The sequence below is a fragment of the Benincasa hispida genome, chromosome 8, assembly GCF_027475165.1.
Source record: "Benincasa hispida cultivar pf3 chromosome 8, pf3_genome.v1.1, whole genome shotgun sequence".
Lineage (NCBI taxonomy): Eukaryota > Viridiplantae > Streptophyta > Magnoliopsida > Cucurbitales > Cucurbitaceae > Benincasa > Benincasa hispida.
Window position 1 is genome coordinate 43,615,893 of NC_143485.1, and position 24,289 is coordinate 43,640,181.

General features: G+C 29.4%; 1 pseudogene across 1 annotated transcript; it reads left to right on the forward strand.

Moving 5' to 3' along the window:
* The first annotated feature begins 10,105 nt into the window (after window positions 1–10,105).
* On the forward strand, window positions 10,106–12,323 carry LOC120083469 (U-box domain-containing protein 38 pseudogene; annotated as a pseudogene). The gene has a single exon (XR_016531353.1). The product of XR_016531353.1 is annotated as a U-box domain-containing protein 38 pseudogene (transcript).
* The last annotated feature ends 11,966 nt before the right edge of the window (window positions 12,324–24,289 follow it).

Genomic DNA, 24,289 nt, shown 5'->3' on the forward strand with positions numbered 1-24,289 from the left:
GTCAGTCATAGGTGTATACCCAAAGGTACAAAAATCAATCGTAGGGAGTACACGTCAGTCAAAGGTGTATACCCGAAGGTACACAAATTAGTTGCAAGTGTGTCCTAAGGGAGCACATGTCAATCATAGGTGTATATCTAAAAGTACACAAATTAGTCGTAGGTGTATCTCGAGGGAGCACATGTCAGTCATAGATGTATACTCGAAGGTACACAAACAGTCATAAATGTGCATATAGATAATCATAGATGTGTATCCCGAAGGTATACACAATTAGTCGTAAGGTGTACACTGCCCAAATAAAAAGGTTAACATGCACCATATATACCTATCATGCATTAGTCTAGATTTAAAACTTTTATCATAAATACAGTCGTTTAACTTAGGAAAAAATTACCAGAACACCCTCAATCATCATTACATAACACCACAATCAAACCAGTACATATCATTAAATCATTCAGTCCAATCATCGTCACTTAACTCATGAAAATTTACTGAAAACACCTCAGTCGACATATTATATAATATCAGTCAAGACAGTCTCTTACATTATATATAACAATCTAAATATCATCATGTGGTTGGGCGACTGATTTGAAGGCGAACCAGTTGTAAGACACTTACTTTGGAATTAAGTCCAAATAACTAACAATTCAATTTCGCAAAATCTTGAATCCTGAATAAATCTAAAAACATAAACCGAAATTAAGTCCAATGTTTAGGACACAATTCTAATCACAACTTAATCCAAACATCTCCAAACAACTTACTTAGCACGTGGTTTGACCCAAAACCACTTCCAAGCTTCAAAATCAATACGATCCAACAACTATATCACCAAAAGCAACCTTTAACTCTAATGGACAACAACTTTAGACCTTTTTAACTCTAATGGACAACAACTTTAGACCTTCTAATCCAACCTCCAAAAATCACAATTAAAACAAAAGTTAAGCCGACACTTAATGGGTATCTAAAAATTCTCAACAAAGACCATAAACCTTACAAAAAAGAATGTCGAATAATTTTAATCTTGTCAGAAAGCATCTTGAGAGTATTTAAAACCCAATTTCAATATCAACACAATATGGGTAAGCTAAAACTTAAACCAAAATTTGATGGGTATTCAAGATCTTCCAAGAAAACCCATAAAAAACCAAATAACTTACCCAAAATATCAATTCCGACGACAATGGCGCTAACAGCAGCGGCGACGGCCATAACCATAGATAGGCTATGGGAGTTGCTATCGAAAGACACAAATTATTTAGGCTAGCGGCTGGTAGTGAGGCTCTTGCATGAGGAGGGTTTGCTAGAGTGAGAGAGAAGGGGGTTTCTTGTTTTATAGATTCTATTCAGCGGAGTGATTATGGACAAACCAAAACTCCAAACAACGATCCAACCGTTAAAAACGAGACCCTATATGTCTCGAATAAACTGGTCAAATTTCAGCATGATCCAATGGTTCAAACTTCGACAATCGACAATTTTGTGAAAGTTGTTGCTAGAAAATCGAACAACTGTCTTTCTTTCCGATTTTTCTGCCTCTTTTCACTCTCCTTTAATTTCAAATATCCCAATTCTTTCATTTTTTTTCAAATTTTAAAAATATAAATAAAATATTTATCACAATATCTCCAAAACCTTCAAAGATTCTATCAAATTAATAAATCAATTAACTTCTCAAATTACCTTAATTTAGGCTCCAAAAACCAAAATTAAATAGCATAAAATCCATCAATTTGACACAAATTAAATCTTTCCAAATAATCAATTTAAAATCACATAAAATTAATTATCTCCTCAATTGTTTTAAATTGGCTCGAAAATCCAAAAACCAAAGGAAATTAAAGTCAAACAATTTAAGATAATTAATCTCAATTTATCTAAAACTTGGGATGCTACCGGTAATCAATTAATTAAAGTAGCACACATGATATGATAGGATAAAAGAAAAAATTCACGCTCAACATGTTATTGACTCATGGTTAATTAATGTTTACGTGTACAAAAGTCAATGTAGTCAATTTCTAACTCAAGTTTTTGAATAACAAACATTATTGGTTATATTACGGGTCTAATTTCCAAACATTTAGGGTCATGTCTTTTTATATCTAAATTTTCAAAGATGTTTAATAGGCTATTTATCCATAGATCTCTAAATTTTTTATTTATATGCCTAATATAATTTATTCTTTTCTTTTTTACTTTACAAATTTATTAGACGTAAAATTGAAAATTGAAAATTATAGACGTAAAATTTAATTTTATATATAATAGATCAAATAATACCTCTAAATTTTTTTATTTTTTTATTTTTATTTTTTGTTAAGAAATATCTCAATCATTCAAATAAGTCGAGATTAGCACAAACATAAGATAGGAATGTTAACTCAATAAAAGTAATACATAAATGGTGTAACTAACAAAAAAAAAAAAAAATTATTGTTTAATTAGCATAAGTCATCGCAAATGTCCACATCATATGCTTCTTAATTGCGTACCTTTAAATTTTAATGGGCATTCATTTCATTAATTAAAAATAACTAAAATCTTATTTATTGAAGCTAAAGCTTGTAAATTACTAAAACATCTTATAGTTTAGCCAAGTCCAAATTAATGGATAATGCCAACTATTAAACCTCATTATTTTTATTTCATATTGGCCTTTTATATTTATTTTTTCCCCTTCAGATTCAGCCAATAATGATCAGCTGACCATACCAACACACACAAACCAAATATTTATTTATTATTTTTAAAATAAATATTCCTTAAATGAATATTTTAATTTTTTTAATTTAGCCATATGTAAGAGTGAGAGAATTAAGATTTTTTAACTCCGATCAAGAGTATACTTATACCAATTGAAAAATAATTTTTATAATTTTTTTAGCATGATAATTTAAGTAGATTTTTTTTTATATATAATTAACATATAATTATAGTTTTTAACCATTATTCTTTGATACTAGCAACTAAATTACAAAATCAAGCATAGTTTAACTGAAGATAAATACACTTATTATTTTTGTGAGACAAAAATTCTATCCCGACATTTGCACTCTTAAACTAATTAAAGAAAAATATTCGCAATCAAATTCTTTGGTAATAATAATTGGAGGAATAACATTTATATTTTTTTTAAAAAAATGTTAAATGCTTAAAATTAATTTGAAAAATATATACATGGTGGGATGATAACGTGGTTTAGGATACGAATTTTCATACAATATCTCCATATGTCAAGTTTTGCTGTCGGAAATTTAAAATAAGATTGGAATGAATCGTCGAATTAAATTAATACATAGGATTAAACTAATATCAAGTTGTTGCTCTTAATTAGACTTGGTCCAGTCAATTTCATATATACTTTGTTTTTTCGAAAATTTAAATTATCATAGCTTTTTTATGGAAAAAAAAGAAGAAGAAGAAGAAGATGATATTGGATATTGGATATTCAAACCGATGTAAGCACACATTCAATTACTCGTCTCATTGTATACTAACTTTAGTCTAAACATGTTAGGGTATTTGTCATTCTAGTATAATTGGCTTATTTATTATAAACAAAACTGAAATAACATATTTCTATAATATGTGTGACATATCTTACAACATGCTAGGACATTATGAATGACATTGCATAGTGACAGATAGAAAATTATGCAGTATATTTTTTTTCCTAATCTATCAGTAGGATGCCAAGATTTTACATATTTCGTGGCTGCTATCTTTTTAGTTGATTTATTCTTTCTTTGAATATTTTCTCAAAGCTATCCATATAAATACTATGGTTTTGTTCAATTTAGGGTTGATTGTTTTGTGTTTTGAAGAATATTTGTGTTGTTAGGCTGTGTTTGTGTCGAAAACACAAGTGTGTCAATCTATAAGATTGTGAAGTTTTTGCGATTTTGAGTATTTATCTAGATCTTATTGATTTTTTCTTCATCATATTAAGAAGGGATTCTCAAACTTAGAGAGATTTTAAATTCAACAAGTGAAGTGGTCTTCGCTAGACGGTGAAAAGATCACGATTGAGAGAGAGTCTCACACTTGGGGGAGCTATATGGCCTGTTTGATAACCTTTCCGTTTTTTATTTCTTGTTTTTTGTTTCTTATTTCTTATTTCCTACTTTTTAAGAATTAGAAACAAGAATATATTTGATAACTATTTTCGTTTCTTATTTCTTGAAAAAAAGATAAACAAAACCAAAAATTTGTTTGATAATCATTTCTTATGTCTCGTTTCTGGTATTTTTTTTCCTTACATTTTCTCCTATGTTATAGTTTAAATATAATTTAATTATGTGAAATAAAAAAATATATAACATGCATAAATATGTATAAAAGAATAATTATAAAACATAATTTATATTATCAAATAAATATACATAAGTCTTGATGCAAAATTAATAGTGATAATAGAATTGTTTCTATCATTCATATGTTGTTGAAATTTGGTTTGCAATATTATATCTCACTCAAGTCATCTATCTTAAATGATGTTAACTCAAATCCAACTAAATTATATTATTATTTTAATGTTCGTGGTTGTAAAATATTAAAATGAACTAAATGAATGTCTTAGTAAACAAAAATTATAAATGGTAAAATCTAACTGATTTTGAAGGTACTAAACATAAAAATTTTAATTTTAAAAGTTAAATTAAAAATAATATATAAACATACTTATTGCAAAATTTAAAATTTAAATTTCAAAAAATATTTAAATATACATATTAAAAATTTGAAATTCGAAAATGAAGATAATATATAAATCTAAATATTGAAAAATTAAATTAACATATAAATATAAATATAATAAATAAAAATAAAAGAAAAAAACATAAAAGAGAAGAAAGAAAGATAAAACTAAAGAAAAAAGAAAAAGAAAAAAAAAAGAAAACAAATGACATGGGAATTTAACCGAGGACGTTGAAGCTTGAAGAAGTTAAAAGACAAACTTGCTTACCAACTCAAACCAGTACTAATTTATGTTACATTTAGGAATACATATAAATAAAGTAGAAACAACATAGGGAGTAGCTATTTTGTATCTTTCTCAAATTTGGTCCCATTTTTAGAAATATATTTTAAATTCTAAAAAATAAAAACAAGAACCGTTATTAAACAAATCAATTTTTTTAAAAATGAGAAATATAAACAAGAAACGGGGACATTATTAAACAGGCTCTAAGTAAATATAATTGACGTTCTCATGCTTAGGAGGAGTCTAAGTACATTGAAGGTGAGAGGATCTTACACTTAGGGAGAGCATAAGTTTGATTGAGAAGGCAAGTATCACACTTAGGGAGAGTCTAAGTGATCGTTGTCTAAGTTGGACTATTCGAATGTCACTGTAATTGTCGTTTATTTATAGATAAGTGTATTGTTGTAATTGCTTGACTTTATATTAGTGAATATATCTTTCCACGGACACACTACCCCCCAAACATAGGTGGTATTGCACAAACTGGGATACTAAACTTTGTGTTCTATTTTAGTTTTAGTTTTTTGCGTTCATCTATGATGTTTCTAGAAATATTGTCACACGGTGTATAACAAATTTTATCGTGTGTTGGATAACCTTTATTTCAAAACATTAATAAAATGATCAAGTGTAATGATAGTCAAAATGTAGTAAAGAAACAGTTTACAAAAAATAAATAAAATAGTCAACTTAAATGTAGCTCAATTGACATAAATTATATACTGTCGATAAATATTTAGAAACTTTGAGACATCCAAACTATATATTGTTGAACTAAAAATAAAGAAAGACAAATATCAATTTATACCCCTAAACTTTAGAGGTTATATCAATTTAAACTTTAAATTAATAGTCATATCTAAAGGAATGGAATTCCTCGCAGAAGCACGTGAACACGGTGCATTTGGAGTTCAAATTTGAATAACATAAAATACATATAAAAACTTACATAAATACGCAGAGGATAAACATTGTTAATTAAATCTATAAGCATGTTGTTCTAAAGAGGTAAAGGGAAGTAGAAATGCCTATCATTGAAGTAAATCTCTTCTTCACATAAATCCTCTCCAAAAAGCTACGAATAGTGCACTGTGAACACAACAAAAAAACCTTCTGAACACCACCACGAAGTTACCATGTTAATCTTCGGAATAAGTAAAGGATGTGTGGTCTCCTTCTCAATCTTTTGGAAGAGGAAATGAAGGCAGAGAGAATTGTTTTTGGAGAAATTGAGTGGGAGATCTTCACCTTCTCTAAAAACTTCTAATCTCTTATGTTTGTATTCTCAATACATACTATAGGAGGAGGGAGGGGATGGGATGAATGGGATGGGAAGTTACTTAACTTCTATCCACGCGAAGAATAACTCCCCCGTATTTGAAAGTTATTAATTATATAATATAATATAAAAATATAAAATTATATTATATAATAACATACTTTATAATATAAATGATTAATTAACTAATTTAATTAATTCATCATATTTTATGCTTTTTAATCGCATTACAATGAACCTCTTTCATATAACCTATAGTTTCAATATTAATCATATTCACATTAAATTTTAATTTATGGTAGGTATAGTATCTATATAAATCTTATTTATAGAAACAATATTTGAATCTCATTCAAATATTTATCTCTCACATACTATATAGTTTTAATTATAAATTATATTTATAATTAACTATACATTATAATGTATCAATACAAATTATACTTTATATTAATAATATTAATATAATTAATAATTTAAGTTCCCACAAATAATTTGAACAATTCAAATTATACTTTATATTAATAATATTAATATAATTAATAATTTAAGTTCCCACAAATAATTTGAACAATTCAAATTATTCCAAAAACAGTTGTTCCTTATTTTTATCCAAAGTGGGCTAACAAGGGACCATATGGACCTAAAGATTAAAAGCTCCAATGATACAAGATTAATCAATTCAACTCTTTAATTAGATTAATCAACATTCATTAACTGTCGCCTATCCCCTAAAGACCGACAACTGCACTCTTCGCACTGTAAATATATTTCTATGTCCATTGATATAACCAATCAATAGTAAGTTGACTTTTCACGCATTACTCATGACTACAATTGGGTCAAATTACTATACCCCTGTAGTTATATCTAACTCCTTAAGTATCATTCCTCTAATGAACAAAGTAGTTTATAATCCAACTATAAACTAACCCCTCTTGGGCTAGTGAGAGGGTGAAACGAATTGTTTAAGACCTGAATAAGCTCTTAAGGGAGCAATTCATCTACTTTCCTTCAAGATGGGAAGGAGCAAATTTCATCTTGTGTAGTTGTGTTCCCAGCTGCCTACTCAAACAAATCCCCAAAATGGTAAGCATATTGAGTCGGCAAATATGAGCACTCTCACCCAAGATTGTGCTCTTAGGCAAAAAGATCTCAACTCACTCAGGATTAAAGTCAAGTCTCCTATAGTCATCCTAGTGAAATGTAAGTCTCTTCAAGTAACGGTGTTATAAAGAGAGAGTAATCATTTCATGCTGGTTTGTACAACTTTTTGTATAAGATATCCCCACTCACATATCTCCATATGAATGATCAGAATCAGATAATTTGTAACATTTCACAACTATTGTAATAATTATAAAGTGAGTCATATTCATAGTATCACCAAAGGTACCTAGCCTTCTCCATATACTTCAGACTGTTAATGTTATTACTTAAACATGATCCACTCGTATGTCAATTACATACATGTTTAAGTTACATTAAATAACTTTAGATCTTAGTTTATGGGATTTGGATTAATGCAGACTAAATGTCAAATAAAATAATACTTTATTTTATTAAATAAATAATTTTTGTACAAATAATTTAAAAACTACGAAATCCACGAGATTTAGGGCATCAACCCTAACCGTATCAATTTAAACCTAGAACTTTTAGGATAATATCAATTTAAACCCTAATAATTGTATTAATTTAAATCTTAAACTTTCATGAGTTTATCAATTTAAACCTTGAACTTTCATATCAACTTAAACCCTAAACTTTCATAAGTCTATTCAAATAAAACATAATGGAGGGCTTAAATTGATACACTTGTGAAACTTCAATGTTTAAATTGAAACAATTATTAGTTTGATGATTAAATTGATACAATTATTAATTTATGATTTAAATTGATATAACCTCAAAGTTTATGAGTGTAAATTGATATTCGTTAAATAAATAAATTAATCTTGTGAAAAATAATTTTCAATTGTGATACTTTTGTTCCACGTTTTCTTTCAGCGGTCATTCATTTTTCATGTTGTTCTTTTACTTATGTTATATGTTGAACGGTTTACGTGTAGATAATAAAATAGGTGGATTTTTTTTTGTTGTTGTTGAATTATCACTAAAAATTTTGATGATGAAATGGTAAGTAAAATAAAAGTTTTGTATAATTATTATTTGTTATTATTTTAATGCATACAATTCATAATATATAATTATATTTTAATTCAACAAAATTCTAGAATTAATCTATAAAATAATATACTATATTTACCAAAATTTAAATCTTTTCTCCTATATTTAGGTATTTTAAAGTTTCAAATTTAAAATCTAAAATAGAGAATAAAAATATTTGTTCTTTTAAAAACTTTCACGGTATGCATCACATAATTTAGAAAAAAAAAATTGAACGTCCCCTTATTGTTAATGAATAGTTGTTGACTTTATTTGATTTGGTGAATCCAAAAATATAAAAATATAAAATAACATTACAACATAAAATTTGTACAATAAAACTATGTTTATAATGTCTACTCTTGGACGCGTGGAAAATAAATAAAATCATTATATATTCAATTTTGTTAATATTTTACAAAGAAATCGTGTTGGTTTCTTTTGCCAACGGCATCGTAGCATTTAACGGTAACGGGACTACGAACTTCCAAAATTAAAAAAAAAAATTAAAAATAATAACAACGATCTGATTGAGACCCTTCAAAATAATGCTGACGTAAGCTAAATTACGTATTATATTGTAATGTGTATATTTCTCTGACAGGTATTGTTATGTACCCTTCAAAATGATATGTTAGCTTATGACTGTATGTCCAAATAATCTTCAACCATTTTATATTTAAGTTTTGTAATTAATTTAGTATTTTTTTTTTTTTTTATTTCATGTCATTTTTCATGCAAGTGATCGCTACTTTTGATATGCAAGCTAGTAATATTAGAAATTGCTTAGATTATATACTTTAAGAGAAACCCACTAGTCAAATCTCATATTGGTGTATTTACTCTTCCCAATCAAAGCTTTTATGCAACTACCAATCTTAAATGCATTATTTATTGATGTTTTTCATACTTTTTCTCTCTCATGTTCTATATAACCACTTTCTCTCTAAGGGGAGGCTATGTCATATTCTAGCACTTTATGCAACTTTCGATTTTTACTCGGTCAACTTGCTTGTTAGATTAGAGCAAGTGTCGCACAATCTCCCATCATGTATTCAAAAGTTTGAGTTTGTGACACATTGTACAATTTTTTAAAAAATTATTATTACTAGAAATTTATTGGTTGTTTGTCTTAGTCAACTTTAAGCTGTTCTCAATTGAAAGTGTACCATGAGAGCTATAGAACTAATATTTTTAAGAGTGGGAAAAAAAATCTAATTCTCACTCTATTGGTTAAGAAAATTATAATTTAGTATTTTTTATGATTAAAATATTATCTAAATGCTTGTTTGGATCCCAAATCATTTTTATTTAAAATATTTTGATAAAAATTGTTTAAAATACATCTTGAGAGTGTTGGTTTGATAATACTTCAATTTCTTTTCAAAATAAAAAACTTGAAAAGTAAAACCAAACATCTTCCAGTAGAGCGTGCTTGAAAGTAATTTTAAAATTATTAAAATTATTTTAATCATTTTTAAAATTACTGACATACTTTTAATCATTTAAATCTTGTTTTGATGATTTGAAAGACACATTTAGAGATGCAAAATAAAGTATTAAATTAATTTTGAGTGATGAAAACCTATTTTAAAGTAATTATAAAAATGATAAAAATAATTTCAATAATTTCAAAATTATTCTCAAAATATCACCGGCCAATTTGCTCAATTTTGAAGAATGATTTAGAGGGTGATCTAACCCTATTTAATTTTTCATTATATAAAACACTCAGAAAAGCAATAAAAGAAATTAGCAGAATTTTGGGGGTTGGGGGGCTGGTAAATGCCACCGCGGCGGCCGGCGGGAAGTTGATTCACCGATCCTCTTCACACAAAATACAAAGAGAAATTCAGAAAGTCAAAACTCCATTCCAGTCCCAATCTCCGACCTAGTCTTCTTCCCAGCTTCGCAAAGAAAAAATTAAAATAAAATTATTCTCTCTCCGCGCAGACATTTGCCATAAATCAAACTCTTCAACACCCAATTTGATCAAACCCATCGATTCCTTCTCCTCTACACCTCTGGATTTTGCCCTGTTTTTGACTAAGAAATGGTCGGCCATGGCAATCACAGGCTGAAACTCTCCATCTTCCACCACCGATCTTCCTCAGATTCCAAACCCGAACGCCCAAAAGAGTATCCCGAAGAGTACCTCTGTGCAATTTCCAAGTCTTTAATGGCGGACCCAGTTGTCGTCTCCTCTGGTCAGACCTTCGAGCGTCTCTCTGTTCAAGTTTGTCAAGATTTGGGGTTTTCACCTGAGCTTGAAGAAGATGGTTCAAGGCCGGATTTCTCCTCTGTTATTACCAACAGAAACATGAGATCCACCATTCTCAAATGGTGCGATAACAACGGAATCGAACATCCACAACCACCTGATTACAGTTCGATTGAACTCATCGTTCGTCAATTAATGGAGAAGGAGAGGAGGAAGAATCGATTCGAAGCTTCTGATAGCGAGTTGATTCGAGGCGTCGCCGACAAACCGCAGGGAGTAGCGGTTCATGCGACCACCGAGGTTGGGCGACGACTCAACCGATTTCAACTCAACTCGCCGCCGCAGACGGAGGAGATTGTACGGGAAAGTACTCTTTTGCCATTCAAAACACAGCCCTCTAGTTATGCTGCTCATTCTTCTTCTTCTTCACATGGAAGCTTCGACAGAGAGAGAGATCCTAATCACAGAGGATATTCTGATTCGTATTCCCCAAATTCAGAAGAAGAATCTCGACTCATTTTGAAATTCAAAAGCAGCGACGAATACGAGCAACGAGAAGGAGTGATTTCCCTAAGAAAATTAACCAAATCCAACGAATCGATTAGGGGTTCTTTATGCACAAAGGAATTCCTTGCCGCTCTACTTCCTCTAGTTTTGTCCCGATCTGCAAATATCCAGATCAACGCAGTAGCTTCCGTCGTAAATCTCTCTCTCGAGAAACCGAACAAATTGAAGATCGTACGGGCAGGATTTGTTCCGCCATTAATCGATGTTTTAGACGGCGGAAACACCGAATCTCAAGAACACGCCGCCGGTGCTCTGTTCAGTTTATCGTCAGACGACGAGAACAAAATGGCGATTGGAATTCTCGGCGCGTTACCGGTGCTGATGAATACACTCCGATCTGACAGCGAGAGAACGAGGAACGATTCAGCTCTTTGTCTGTACCATTTGACACTAAACCCTAGCAACCGAGTCAAACTGGTTAAACTCGGCGCCGTTCCGATTTTGCTGTCGTTGACGAGAATCGAAGGCTTTACGAGCCGGATACTGCTGATTCTGTGCAATATCGCGGTGTCTGTGGACGGGAGATCGGCGATGCTGGATGCGAATGCGGTGGGTTGTTTGGTGGAGATATTGAAGGACAAGGACATGGATTCCGAGTCGACTCGGGAGAATTGTGTGGTGGCGCTTTACGCACTGAGTCAAGGAGGATTCCGATTCAGAGGATTAGCGAAGGAGGCCGGCGCGGTGGAGGTTCTGAGAGAGGTTGAAGGAAGAGGAAGCGAGAGGGCGAGGGAGAAGGCCAGGAGGATTTTGCAGATGATGAGAACCGGCGGCAGCGGTTCGGTCGAGATCGATGGCGTCGTCCGACATGGGCTCAATACCGGTGGAGTGAGCTGGACCGGTGGGGTTGGTGCCGGCTTGAACCGGTACTCTACAAATACCACGAAGTTTTGATTTTGATTTTTTGTTTTTTCCTTTTCCTTCTTTGAAAGTGAATTTTATTTTTAGGACTTAGTTATTGTATAGTTTATTTATTGATGTCTAAAAGAAGAAAAAGAAAGAAAGTGATTTGTCGATCATAACATATAGTAGAAAAGGGACGTAACATTGCTAAATTCAAATTTTAAAAAGTGGATGACATTTGATAATAATTTTGTTTTAATTTTTTGCTTCTAAAAGTTGTACGTATTTTTTTACAATAATTTTTAGTTTTTAAAGAAATATTTGTATACAATAAAAAAAAAAAAAAGTAAGTAAAAAACCTTTTTGAAACTACATTTTTGAAATTGTAAAGGCCATATAACTAAAAAATAAAAAATAAAAAAAAACTCATAATTGAGGGTATTGCTTGTAAGATTATTTTTTAAAATTGAAGTGAAAATTTGAAAAGTTTATATACGTTAGGCAATTTTTTAAAATTAGGTTGGTAAACACTATTTATCCCTTTATTTTCTTATCCAAATTATAAAATAATAATAATAATAATAAAACACTTGTTTTTATTTTTAAACTTAGGAAAATAATTTAAATATTTTTAAAAAAAATTTGAAAACCATAGTATTAAATTTATGAGATAACAAACCTGAATTTCAAAAACACTAAATTAGAAATAAAATCGATATTAAACAAGTCCTTGGAAGGAATAACTTAAAGAACCTTTTCTTTCTTTTTTTTTATTCTTTTTTAATTAATCAAATTTTAAGGAGGATTTAGTCAAAGGAGTGGGAGTTGTTTAACTTCAAACTACCTCAACAGATCTCATACCATTAAAAATAGTTGTCCTTTTTTATAAACCATCGATCATTACCATATTTAATTGATATTGGACTTTGATCGCACTCCCACCTAACATAGACATTGCATTAAATATTTCACCTATGAAGCACAGATACTTCATATGAGGCAAAAAATCAGTATCAGACACGTATCGGATACCAATACTTCCCAGATAAAAGACAAATAACTGATCTAATCTTTCCCAATCTAAAATTAAGTAACTTATTTAAAAAGCTCACTACGAGTCCAAAATTAAAAGAAAAAAAAAAGGTCCAAACCCTAGACTAGAATCATCTAATCTCCATCTTCACGTTTGAGTCCCCCACAAAGTCTACCAAAATATAAGCCATTTGGATATCTTCAACAATAAGTTCTTCGTTTATCTTCATACTTATCTATCTAATCTTCTTCTTCTTTGCAATATGAGTCACTTTTCTATTGCATTTTATTAACTATTATACTTCAACATCTTAGATGTTGATTTTTTTTGTATTGTATTTCAGTGTTTGTGTTCTATTTTATACTATTGTTATTAACTTGTATGCTAAATTTATCTATATCCTAGATTTTTTTAAAGAAAAAAAATGTATTTTCAACGTATTAGTATCCTCGTTTTTTAGAAATATATATATTAAAAAAATATAAAAAAAAGAACACATCTTTAGACGTATCCGTATCTTAATTTTTTAGAAATCAACGAATTGCCTATCCGATCGTATCCGTATTGTGTAGCCGTATCTCTGTCTATGCTTCATAGTATTTCACAACTCTACTTTTTGAGCTTGTCAAAAGAATTAAGGGAAAAATACATTTTTGTTCCTAGGTTTGTGTCTAGTTTTTATCTGGTCCCTAGGTTTCAAAATATTATACATTTGATTCTTAAATTTTGAGTCTATTTCAATTTAGTCCATAGGTTTCAAAATATTGCAATTTTACCTTTGACATTTGAGTTTTGTTTCAATTTAGTCCATAAATTTTAATATTGACCTTTAATCCTCAATTTTTCATTAAATACTAATTTTCTGTATTTAGTGTAAATGTATGTTAATAAGTTTAAAAAAATTAACACAATAATAATTAATTAAATCTCTCTATTTTCATGACGTTTAAATTTTCACTTCATAATTATTTTAAATTAATTAGGACATTGGCATCAATGGTTGGATGTTAGTAACTAATGAAAATTTAAACTTAAAAATATTAAATCTTGAACGTTAGGGACCAAATTGAAATAAAATTCAAATATCAAGGATAAAATTAGAAAATTTTGAAACTCAAGGAGTAAATTGAAACTAAACTCAAAATTAAAAGACTAAATATGTAACATTTTAGAATTTAAATATAAAATAAAAACTAGATCCAAAACCTAAGGATCAAACATGTATTTTTTTTTTCGAATTAAAGTGAAAATTATAATGAAACAATTATAAAAAGGATGAAACTAAAACAAAATTGGAGACGAGGTTTGCGGAGGAATTTTGGTGTTAGCGGGTACCGTGGGGTAAATTATTGGTGGATGTGGATCTATTTTATCAGCTTCTTATTTTGTTTCGCTTTCAATTTTCCCCTAATTTTTTTTTTTTTTTTCTGGATTATTGGTGTATGAAACACGGATTCTTCTTTTAAATTATTATTATTATTAAATTGAGATTGGGTGGCAAATTGGTTAAAAAAAATTTGAGTTGACCCAATTTAACCTAAAATTTATATATATATATATATATTTCTAATACTTTGTATTGATTAATTTGTACATTTTAATATTTTCTTTTAAAATTGTTATGATATTTATCTTTGTTTAAAATTTGTAATAAGTATAATATTACATTTGAGTTTCATGAACTTTTAGTTATTAGACATGTGTTATATAGATAAATTTACATATTTTTAATTAAAAAGAAAAAAAATTATAACCCGACAACTAAATCAAACTCAACCCTACCCGAATTTTAAAGGTTGGGTTAGGTTGAAGATTTTATTTGGATCTTTTGGGTTACCAACTCAACCAATCTCAATTTTTAGGTTGGTCCAAAAAAACACTCTCAATCTAACCCAATCCATGTACATCGTAGATTGAATTTCTTACCAATCTTTGTACTTTAAAAATAAGAGAAATTATAAAACATTAAACAATATATGTCTGATGCATCTTTGCATTTTGAAAACACGAGTGCATAAAATATTCTTTTAAAAAATATCGTGTGAGTCATTTCATTTTTTCAATTAAACCTCTAAATTGTTATAAGTGAATCGAATAATTAAAATTTTTATTAATATTATATTTGAAAATCGTCAGTGCATCAATTTTGCATGTATAGATTTCTTCAAATATTGTATTAACAAAATAGACGATTATAATTTCCAAGGACAATTTTCAAAAAAATCTTAATTAAGAATCTAAATTGATTTTCTTATGGAAGTTTAGAGTTTTAATTGATAAAATAATATGTCTCCTTGAATGTTTATCGAAATAAAACATAATAAAATGTTTAAATTAATATAGATATAAAAATTCAGTATTTAAATTAATACCATTATTAAATTAGAGTTTAAATTAAGTTGGAACAACTCAAAGGCGTAATTAGTATAAAATGAATGTTTATAAAGAAAAAGACGGATTGATATTCCGTCTCATGGAGTTCAAAATCTTGCATGATTCTAGACAATCATTTTATCAAGAAGACTTTAGTAATTAATGAAAAAAATTAATGAAAAATAGAATGTTTGGTGAGGAGTTGACCGTTGACCAAGGAATTTGGCGGTCTCATATTCCATGGGTGACAGAACAGGCAGTATTTGTACTATACAAAATAATCTTCTACTAAATCTGATATATTTTCAAATTTTTTTCTAAATTATTATTTTTATTAAATATTATATTTAATTTTTATATAATTTTAGATTTTCATAATTATATGAATTTCTAAATCTAGAAATAAATTTACCAATTAGATTTTTTCAGATAGATAATTGTATTTTGATTTTTTAATTTTAAAAAAGATTAAATAAAAAAAGATAATATATAGAAAAATATATAAAATCTTGATATTAATTTGTCCGAGACTGAGATTTTATATATTTTCCATATTTTATCATTTTTTTAAAATCTAATCTTTCCAAAAATTTAAAAATCAAAATCAATCACGTGATATTCATATAAAAAATTCACTTGAATAATTGGTAAATTGATTTGAAAATTAGAAATTTGGCTATAGATTTAAAAAATTACGTAAAATTTTGATATAATATTTGAGAAATATAATTCAATTTGGAGAAAATTAAGAAAATATATAAGATTAGGTATAAGTTGTATTTTGAAAAAAATTAATAGAATCTTGGTCCAATAATATATTTCACCTCCTTCTATCACCATATTTTCCCCTTATTTACACTCTCTCTGCTTTTTCCTTTCTCATCCACATTCACAGCCAGTCGTTGACAGGAATATTGACACCATATCTTCAGTTTTCTCTTATTCAATCAATGGTATCATATATATATATACATATATATATATTTTTCTTTTTTTTTTTCCCAACATTTTCTCATGTTAAAAAAATCGACACATATATTTTGGTGATTGTATTTTTTTCCCCATCTTTGCAGCTTCCTTTCAGTTTCCTTCTTTTGGTTTGCATATGGAAAGTTGCAAAGATGGTTCTGGAATTGTTTGAATAGAGAAATAAATGGGTGATGGTTATTAAGTCACAATTTTTTGTTTAAAGCTTACACTTTTGTCGTCTTAGTTTGATTGATTTTGGGTGCATTTCATTGCTTTGGGGTGATTTAATACTTTTTTTTTCATTGAAGTTGCTTATTAATTTTCTGATTTTCTAAGATATTTGGAAAAATTTAATTTATGAGGAGTAAGAGTTTCTATACTTAGACTTGTATTTATTAGGGGTCGTTTGGGGGTCCAAGTTGAGAAGACATGTCATGTGGGTGACTTAGATGTCACCGTTTGGGCCACCAACATCCCAACTACCTACATCTGATCCCCATATTTTGACAGTGCTAGGTTTTGCCCACCGATATCGCAACTCATCTTCCCACATCACTCGTCTTCCCACCCTCTTCTTGACATTTTGATTCTCTCATTTCTCTCTCCTCAAACATTTTTCAGCGTTGGTTCTTCCATGGAGAAGGGTTTCCTTTCTCCAATCCGATGCATGATCAGTGGGTGTTCGATTTCGAGTTTAGTGGGGGAGGTCATTCTCTTGTTCTCAGATCTGTTGATTCTTTCATTCTTTCTTTTTCTCACCCTCTGAAATCGCTTCAATTCCTCGTCGTTGGTTAGAAAGAGCGAGAAAGAGATAAAGATAGACACAGAGAGAGCGAGAAGGAGAGAATTGGGCCGAGAGAGAGCGAGAGAGAGAAAGAGAGAGAGCGAGAGAGAGAAAGAAAGAAAGAGAGAGAGAGCGAAATTCTCAAAAATAAATTAATGGGAGGTTGGTTCCTTTTTCACCATTGTTCTCATTAAATTGATGTAATGTTGAACTACTTCTATTACTCTTCATTATTACGGTGGGTGAACAACCGATGAGAAGTTTGGAATGAATAATATAAAATTGAATTGTATACCGTATCTTGAGATTGAAAAGAATAAACAAAATGCAATCAATGTCTTATTCTAAATAGGATGTATACAATAATTGGATTATACGATTAGAAAAAAAAAGTGTTCATACAAGCAAAGTATTATAGAGTATAAAAACTGAACCAGATAGCACTGACATAACAACTCTGTACACACATACACAGACATATGAACTCAGACATAACAACTCTGCACACACATACACAGACATGAACTCAGACATAACAACTCTGCACACCCAAACACAGACATCATAATTCTCCAGATATCAGAACTCTCCCGACATCAGAACTTCCCACATCCACATCCTATATCATCTCAGTACACCAAACAACCCCTTAAAGTTAACTCAAAATGTGAACAAAGTGTGAGACAAATTTTAACTTTCTTCAAGTGATTAGAGTAGCAATATTAAACAAACCTCCGCCCCAAAATGGGACAACAACAAACATATGAAAATGTTGAGAAATTAGCTCCTCAATCACATAAAATAGATAGGTTTTGCATTGCTCCTTTGTGTGGAACCAAACCAAAGTCAATCCCTCAAAATGCTTTTGACAACACCAAAAATTTCCACATAAAACATCAATATGAACTATTCGATATGTATAAAGGGAAAGAAAGTAAAACAAATGAATATTGAAACATAAAATTAGATTTAATTGTGTAGATTAAATTTATTGTTTAGAAACTTTTAAATTGAATTGAAATTTCAAATTAAAATGATGTTTCATGTACAAATTTAGCATGTATGGAAGTTAAATTTGTAGTTCATTGAATTTGAATGAGTTATGTTTGATTTTTATCAAGTAACAACTCAATCGAGTTAAAGTTGACAAATTTTAAATATTTGTATTTATTTGATTTTATTTTATACTTTGAAGAGTTACTAAGTTGCTAGCCTATAAATAACAACTTGATTCTTCATTGTAGCATTCAATTCCAAAGTGAAGAGTGCTCTCCTTTCTTTCTTTCTTTCTTTCTTTTGTTCTTGAGTTGAGTTGAATTGAGAGCAAGTATCCAAGAGTTCTGTCAAATCCGAGTAGTTCGAGATTGCAATTCTACTAGTGTTTGTTGTATCTTGTCAAGACGATTGTTGTAGTCTGCCTGCAGTCCGTGGAAAGTGAATAATTTTTTCAAGACAACACTTATCAGAAGCGTGCCTCGACTATGGATTGAGTCTCCAAAGGTTTTAAGGATCTTTCAAGTTGTTGGTTATTTTTATATCCAAACATTGTCACACCATCTAGTTTTCATTTGAGTTTAAATATTATACATTGAGTGATATGTAATCCGTTTGGCAGTGTATTCAGTTCGATATATACTATTTTTTCTAATACGAACAACTCATCCATGGGTGGTTCATTGGACAGTTGGAGATTTTATTATAGTCATATATATATTTTTTTTTTGTTTATTTTCCTTTCTTGTAAAATGGTCCTTAAGCAAAGTGACAAAGGGAATAATATTTTTAGCTTCAATACACGAGTTCTTAAATTTATTTAGCAACACTATTAGAGTCTCTACTTTAGTTGGCCTATTTTGATTCTTTTAAATACTAAATTTTGATTTATGTATATTCATTAAAAATTTTATACTTGTAAATTAAACTTCATAAGGAAATAACAAATATCTAAACCTTTATAGCTTAATCCCCTATTATTTGGTTGACAAGTCAAGAAGGTACATCTAATACAAAAAGGAATTCAAAACATTTTAATGACAATTAAAATGTAAATATATTCTTTTAAGCATGAAGAAAATCTTGTACTATATATTCTGAGTGTTATGTTTTGACCACGTGGCATGGATAAGAGTTTCTTTGGATTGTTAGTAGGTGGAAAATGTAACGACACCAATTTTTTTTGAATATTTAATTCTGTAAATATAAATCTAACTGGATGCATCATCTTCTTTTCCAGTCCAATTCGTAGGAATTAGGGATGTGGATCGAGTCACCCAAGGTTTATTGGATAAATGCCATCCATTTATTTACAATGAAAAACCCATATTAATTCCTTGAGGGCATATATATATATATATATATTTGTAAAGATATTATAATTTCTAACCATGAGGTCGATAATATAAACATTATGATAATTGAACTACGTTCATATTGACCTTGAGGGTATATATTGAAGTGAACGAAGTGTTCACTTGGTTTATTTCTTCATGAAGTACAGTATTTTTGCTTACTGAGGTTTTGCTAATAATTGAAATATAAAAGTTTTAAGAGATAAGTTTCATGCAAGCAATTCAAGAAGCAGAGAAGCAAGAAGTATGGTGGGATCTACTTTTTATTTTAGAATTGGGTTAATATATCCTTGAGTTTGTTAGGTTCCTTGAGCTTTTGAACTTGTGACTATGAACTCAAGATTTAAATTTTACCAACTTTTATAATCATTTTGTAAGCATACATTTTATTTCAGAATTGTATTTAAAGTAGACTTTTATTTTGAAGGTCTTCTCTTAATATGGAAGATTCTTGAAATAGATGTGGCACAATAGGAATTAATTAGTATTGACTTTATTCGTTTATTTAAGTTATCAGTTACATCTATATGTTCTTTCAAGTTTATTGTTATATTTTAAGGTGATGTTGTTACAAGTATGGGCAAACAAAGTATAGCCATATGTTATTATTATTTTCTTTATGTTCTTCAATACATGGTGTATATGTTTTGCTTTTCTGTTCTTGTGTGATTCTCTTGTGCCTACATGAATGCAAAGTAGTCTCTTTGTCATTTTTCTAGACCAACAAACAGGTTTGCTTCATGCTTTGGTGATTTGGGTAAATATATGCTTTATACTTTGTGCAATCTCTTTTTAGACATGATCAATTTATTTTTAAATTCTTTATTTTATACTTAAACAAGTGCATCTTCTTTGCAGGCTCTATGAGAGTAACTATATGACACTTCAATTATTGTAAATTGCTGGTAAATCCTTTTGAACACCTTTCAACTTGGACATAGGTTTTAGTATTGAGTTTTACCTTTAAATCTTGGCATTATTATTTAGGAGCACTTGGATTTTCTTTTAGTAGCCCATCAAGTAGAATTTACATTGGGTTTGTTTGTTTTATGTTTGTACGTGGAGTGTTTTACTTAATTAATTATAATATGCCGCATGAATATCTATAAAAATTGTGTTTATTTTTACTTCTAATTAAATTTAGATTGTGACTTAATTTTGATACAACATTTATCTTAATTTAACCATATTCTTTCTAATATACCCATGTGTGGATATTCCTAGTTTTTTTAAGCAAGTTCTGATATTAATGTTTTGAGCAAGATTAATGTTTATTCTTTGTTATAATTTAGTTTGTTTAGTCACTATATTCTTTTGTATGATTTTTGAAGAATGAGTTAAATTATTAAAATATGATTTGATGCTTACATTGTGATTTGAGCCTATTTATGTGGTTATATTGTGACTCTAAGTATCGTTTTTGTTTTAAAGTTTCATTTGAAACTTATTTGTATGATTAAAGTGTGGTTTTGAGTGTACATGTAGTGAGTGTATGATAAGAGAGATTGTGAATATTAAGAAGGTATATATTGTTGGGTTGTATGTCCTAAAACTCATCATTTGTAGACATTAAACATATTTTATTTGCAATAAAGTTATTATTGAGGTTTATTCAGTAAAGTGGTTATTGAATATGTAAATTGCATTTGTAAAAGCCCAAATCCAATAAACTAACGAACCACTGACTATAGCGTGAATATGAACTTTATGTAGAGACATAAAAATGGATCAAGTTTGAGTATATAGTCAAAACATTCTATAAATTGGGATAGAGTTGGGTACCTTATTCTGAAAACACTAAGGATGCAACCCACTTTATATTTGATACAAACGATGTGAATCTGAATTGTTTATCCTGAATTGTTCATGTAGAGACATGCGAGTGGGGATATCCTATGTAAAAGATGTTTGCATAAGACTGGAGCTCGAAATAGTCGCTTTTCTTTATAATATCGTTTACTGTTAAAACTGATTGTTTCAAATTCAATGACCTAAAGTAATTCTATCTTAATCCTAAGCTAATTATGAACTCCTGTTTATTCGAGATTATCCTTTAATATGCATGGGTGAGGGTGACTCACTAAGGCTGACTCAATAAGTCTCTCATAAGATCGAGTAGATAGCTGGGACATAATCCTGCAAGATGGAATTCATCCCTACCCCATTTCAAGGTTAGTAGATAGATTGTTCCCTTTTAAGTATTGATTCCTAGTCTTCAATAAGGGCCCTCACCCTCTCTATGACCGAGAGGGACTTAGTTTAGTGGTAGGACTACGAACCAATTGTTCATTAGTGGATCAGTAGAGATTTAAGGAGCAAGATGTATTACAGGGGTAAAACGATAATTTTGACCCAGTTGTAAATACAAAAATATATCTACAGTGAATGATCGACTTACTAGTTAAATCAAGTGGACACAAATATATCTACAGTGACGAGAGTGCTGCTGATGGGCTTTAGTGGAGTGTCCTGATAGTTAACAAATATTGGTTAATTCAGTTAAAAAATTTTAGCCGGTTAATCTCGGATTGTTGGAACTCATGATTTGTAGGTCCATTAGGTCACTCTACTAGCTCATAAATGGACTAAATCTTAGATTATAATTTGGAATGTTCAAATTCGGTTAAGGGAATTATTAATTATATATGATATACTTAAATATTTAATTATCAAAATAAATATAATGGAGAATTGAAAATATTTAAATATGATTTAAATATTATATACTTGAATAGGGATTCATGTTCGGGATAGGTGTTTTATTAATTTAATATTTGATATTAAATTAAAATTAATTAAATTATTTAATTATTTATTTAAATTAAAATTAATTAAATTTTATTTTATTTTTAAATAAAATAAAATTCAATTTAATTATGAATTTTTAAAAATTTATTTAAATTAAATTGAATATAAAATTAGAAAGTGAAAAGTTACCACATTTCTAATTTTATCTTAATTCAACATCTATTTTTCATTTTTTTTGGTGTTGTCACTTTCTCGTTTTTTTCATTTGCATGATTTTGATCTATAAATATGTAAGTTTAATTACTAGAATAACTTCATGCAAAATAGAAAGTGACGAAGAAATTGTGATTCTTCTCTTCAACACACCAAAGCTCTCCAAATTCCAAAAATCCCATCAAATCTCATTAAATTTGGATCCCATCCACTCTAAGGTCAGAGAATAGTAGAGAAAATTCTTGTGGTAGTCTACAACAAGTTCGTGATTATATTTCATCAGTGGATTAAATCATTTAAAAAGTTCTACAAAGGTTGTACTCTAAACCCTAATTTCTGGAAAACTATGAATATACATGCTTATTTGCTAAAATTGATGTTGTCAGAGTACCTATAGTCCTAATTTCTTCCGCATGTTGAATGTTAACACTATCAATTGATATCATAACATGTTTTAAGCACTCAATTTACGTCAATTTTAGCTTGGCGGGTGTTTTCCATAAGTTCTATGAAATGGGTGCTGATATGGATATTTTTCAGTTTTGGCATTAGATTTCTCTTCAATTATGTTGAAATTGTTGTAATTGGCTCTTTGTTTATGGGCATTCATGTGTGATTAAGAGTCTATAAATTTGTTGGAGTCAATAGAGTTGAAACTAGGTTGTAATTGAAGAAGGAAGCAAGTATGTGCAATAGAAAATAGCAGCAAAAAGGCTACTGCCTTCGTAGCGTTGCAATGTTGTTCTTTAGCCAATCCAGATCGGGCGCACGCATGGCCCGGACGATTCAAAACTAGCTGATTCAAGCTCTTTGGTCCGGTTCAGCTAGATCTTGGATCGGTTCAGTCATTTTCATGCCTTGGAGGTCCGGTTCAAGCAGTTTGAAGTTGGTTCGGGTGGTCCAGCAACGGTTCAAGACCTGGTTTTTAATTGTTCTTGTAATAATTAGCCTTTTTCTTGTTCAAGATGCCAAAATTGGTCCATATTAGTGTATGTTTAATTATTCATGCATTGTGGAATGTATGTTATAATTAAACTAAATCTTGTATGTGCATTATGTATGTCATGTAGATTTAAAATCCTACCATAGAAAGCATGTAGCATGCATCGAAAGTATGTTGTAATTAGTTATAATATATAGTATGCATGTACTAGGATTTCATGTTTAATATAATTGGTTATATTAAATTATGGAGTATTGGATGACTGTTATGATTGAAAGCATGTCTATCTTTTATAATGTGTTATAAAATGAGTTAAACATTTCAAATCTACAACAAAGATAAAATGCATGCTCACTTTGAGTTAACAAATAACAACTTGTTTTAATTAGTTAAAATAAGTCGTTATCTTGTAAAACTTTGGTTACAAACTTACCTGGGCTAAATCCTGTCTAAGGTTGGAGATACTTAAGTTGATGGTTTACGGAATATCTGCTATTTGGGGATTTTAGACGGTTCTAGAGTGTTGTTAACCCGGTTTTATGAGCATGCGTAAGCGATGTGAGGTAATAAATTGGTTTAACACTTAAACATCGTAGGTTAAATCCAAATATAAATGTTATACTTGGATAAAAACCTAGACTTAGATTATATTTGTTAGCTAGTATATACCTAAATAAATATATACCAAAACACATAACACTTTAGTAGGAGATTAATAATATATACGATATATTTTATTTAGCTTTCACATCCCTAAGATTTCACACAGTGAGATCTATGCTTGGCTTTTATCGCTTTTACCG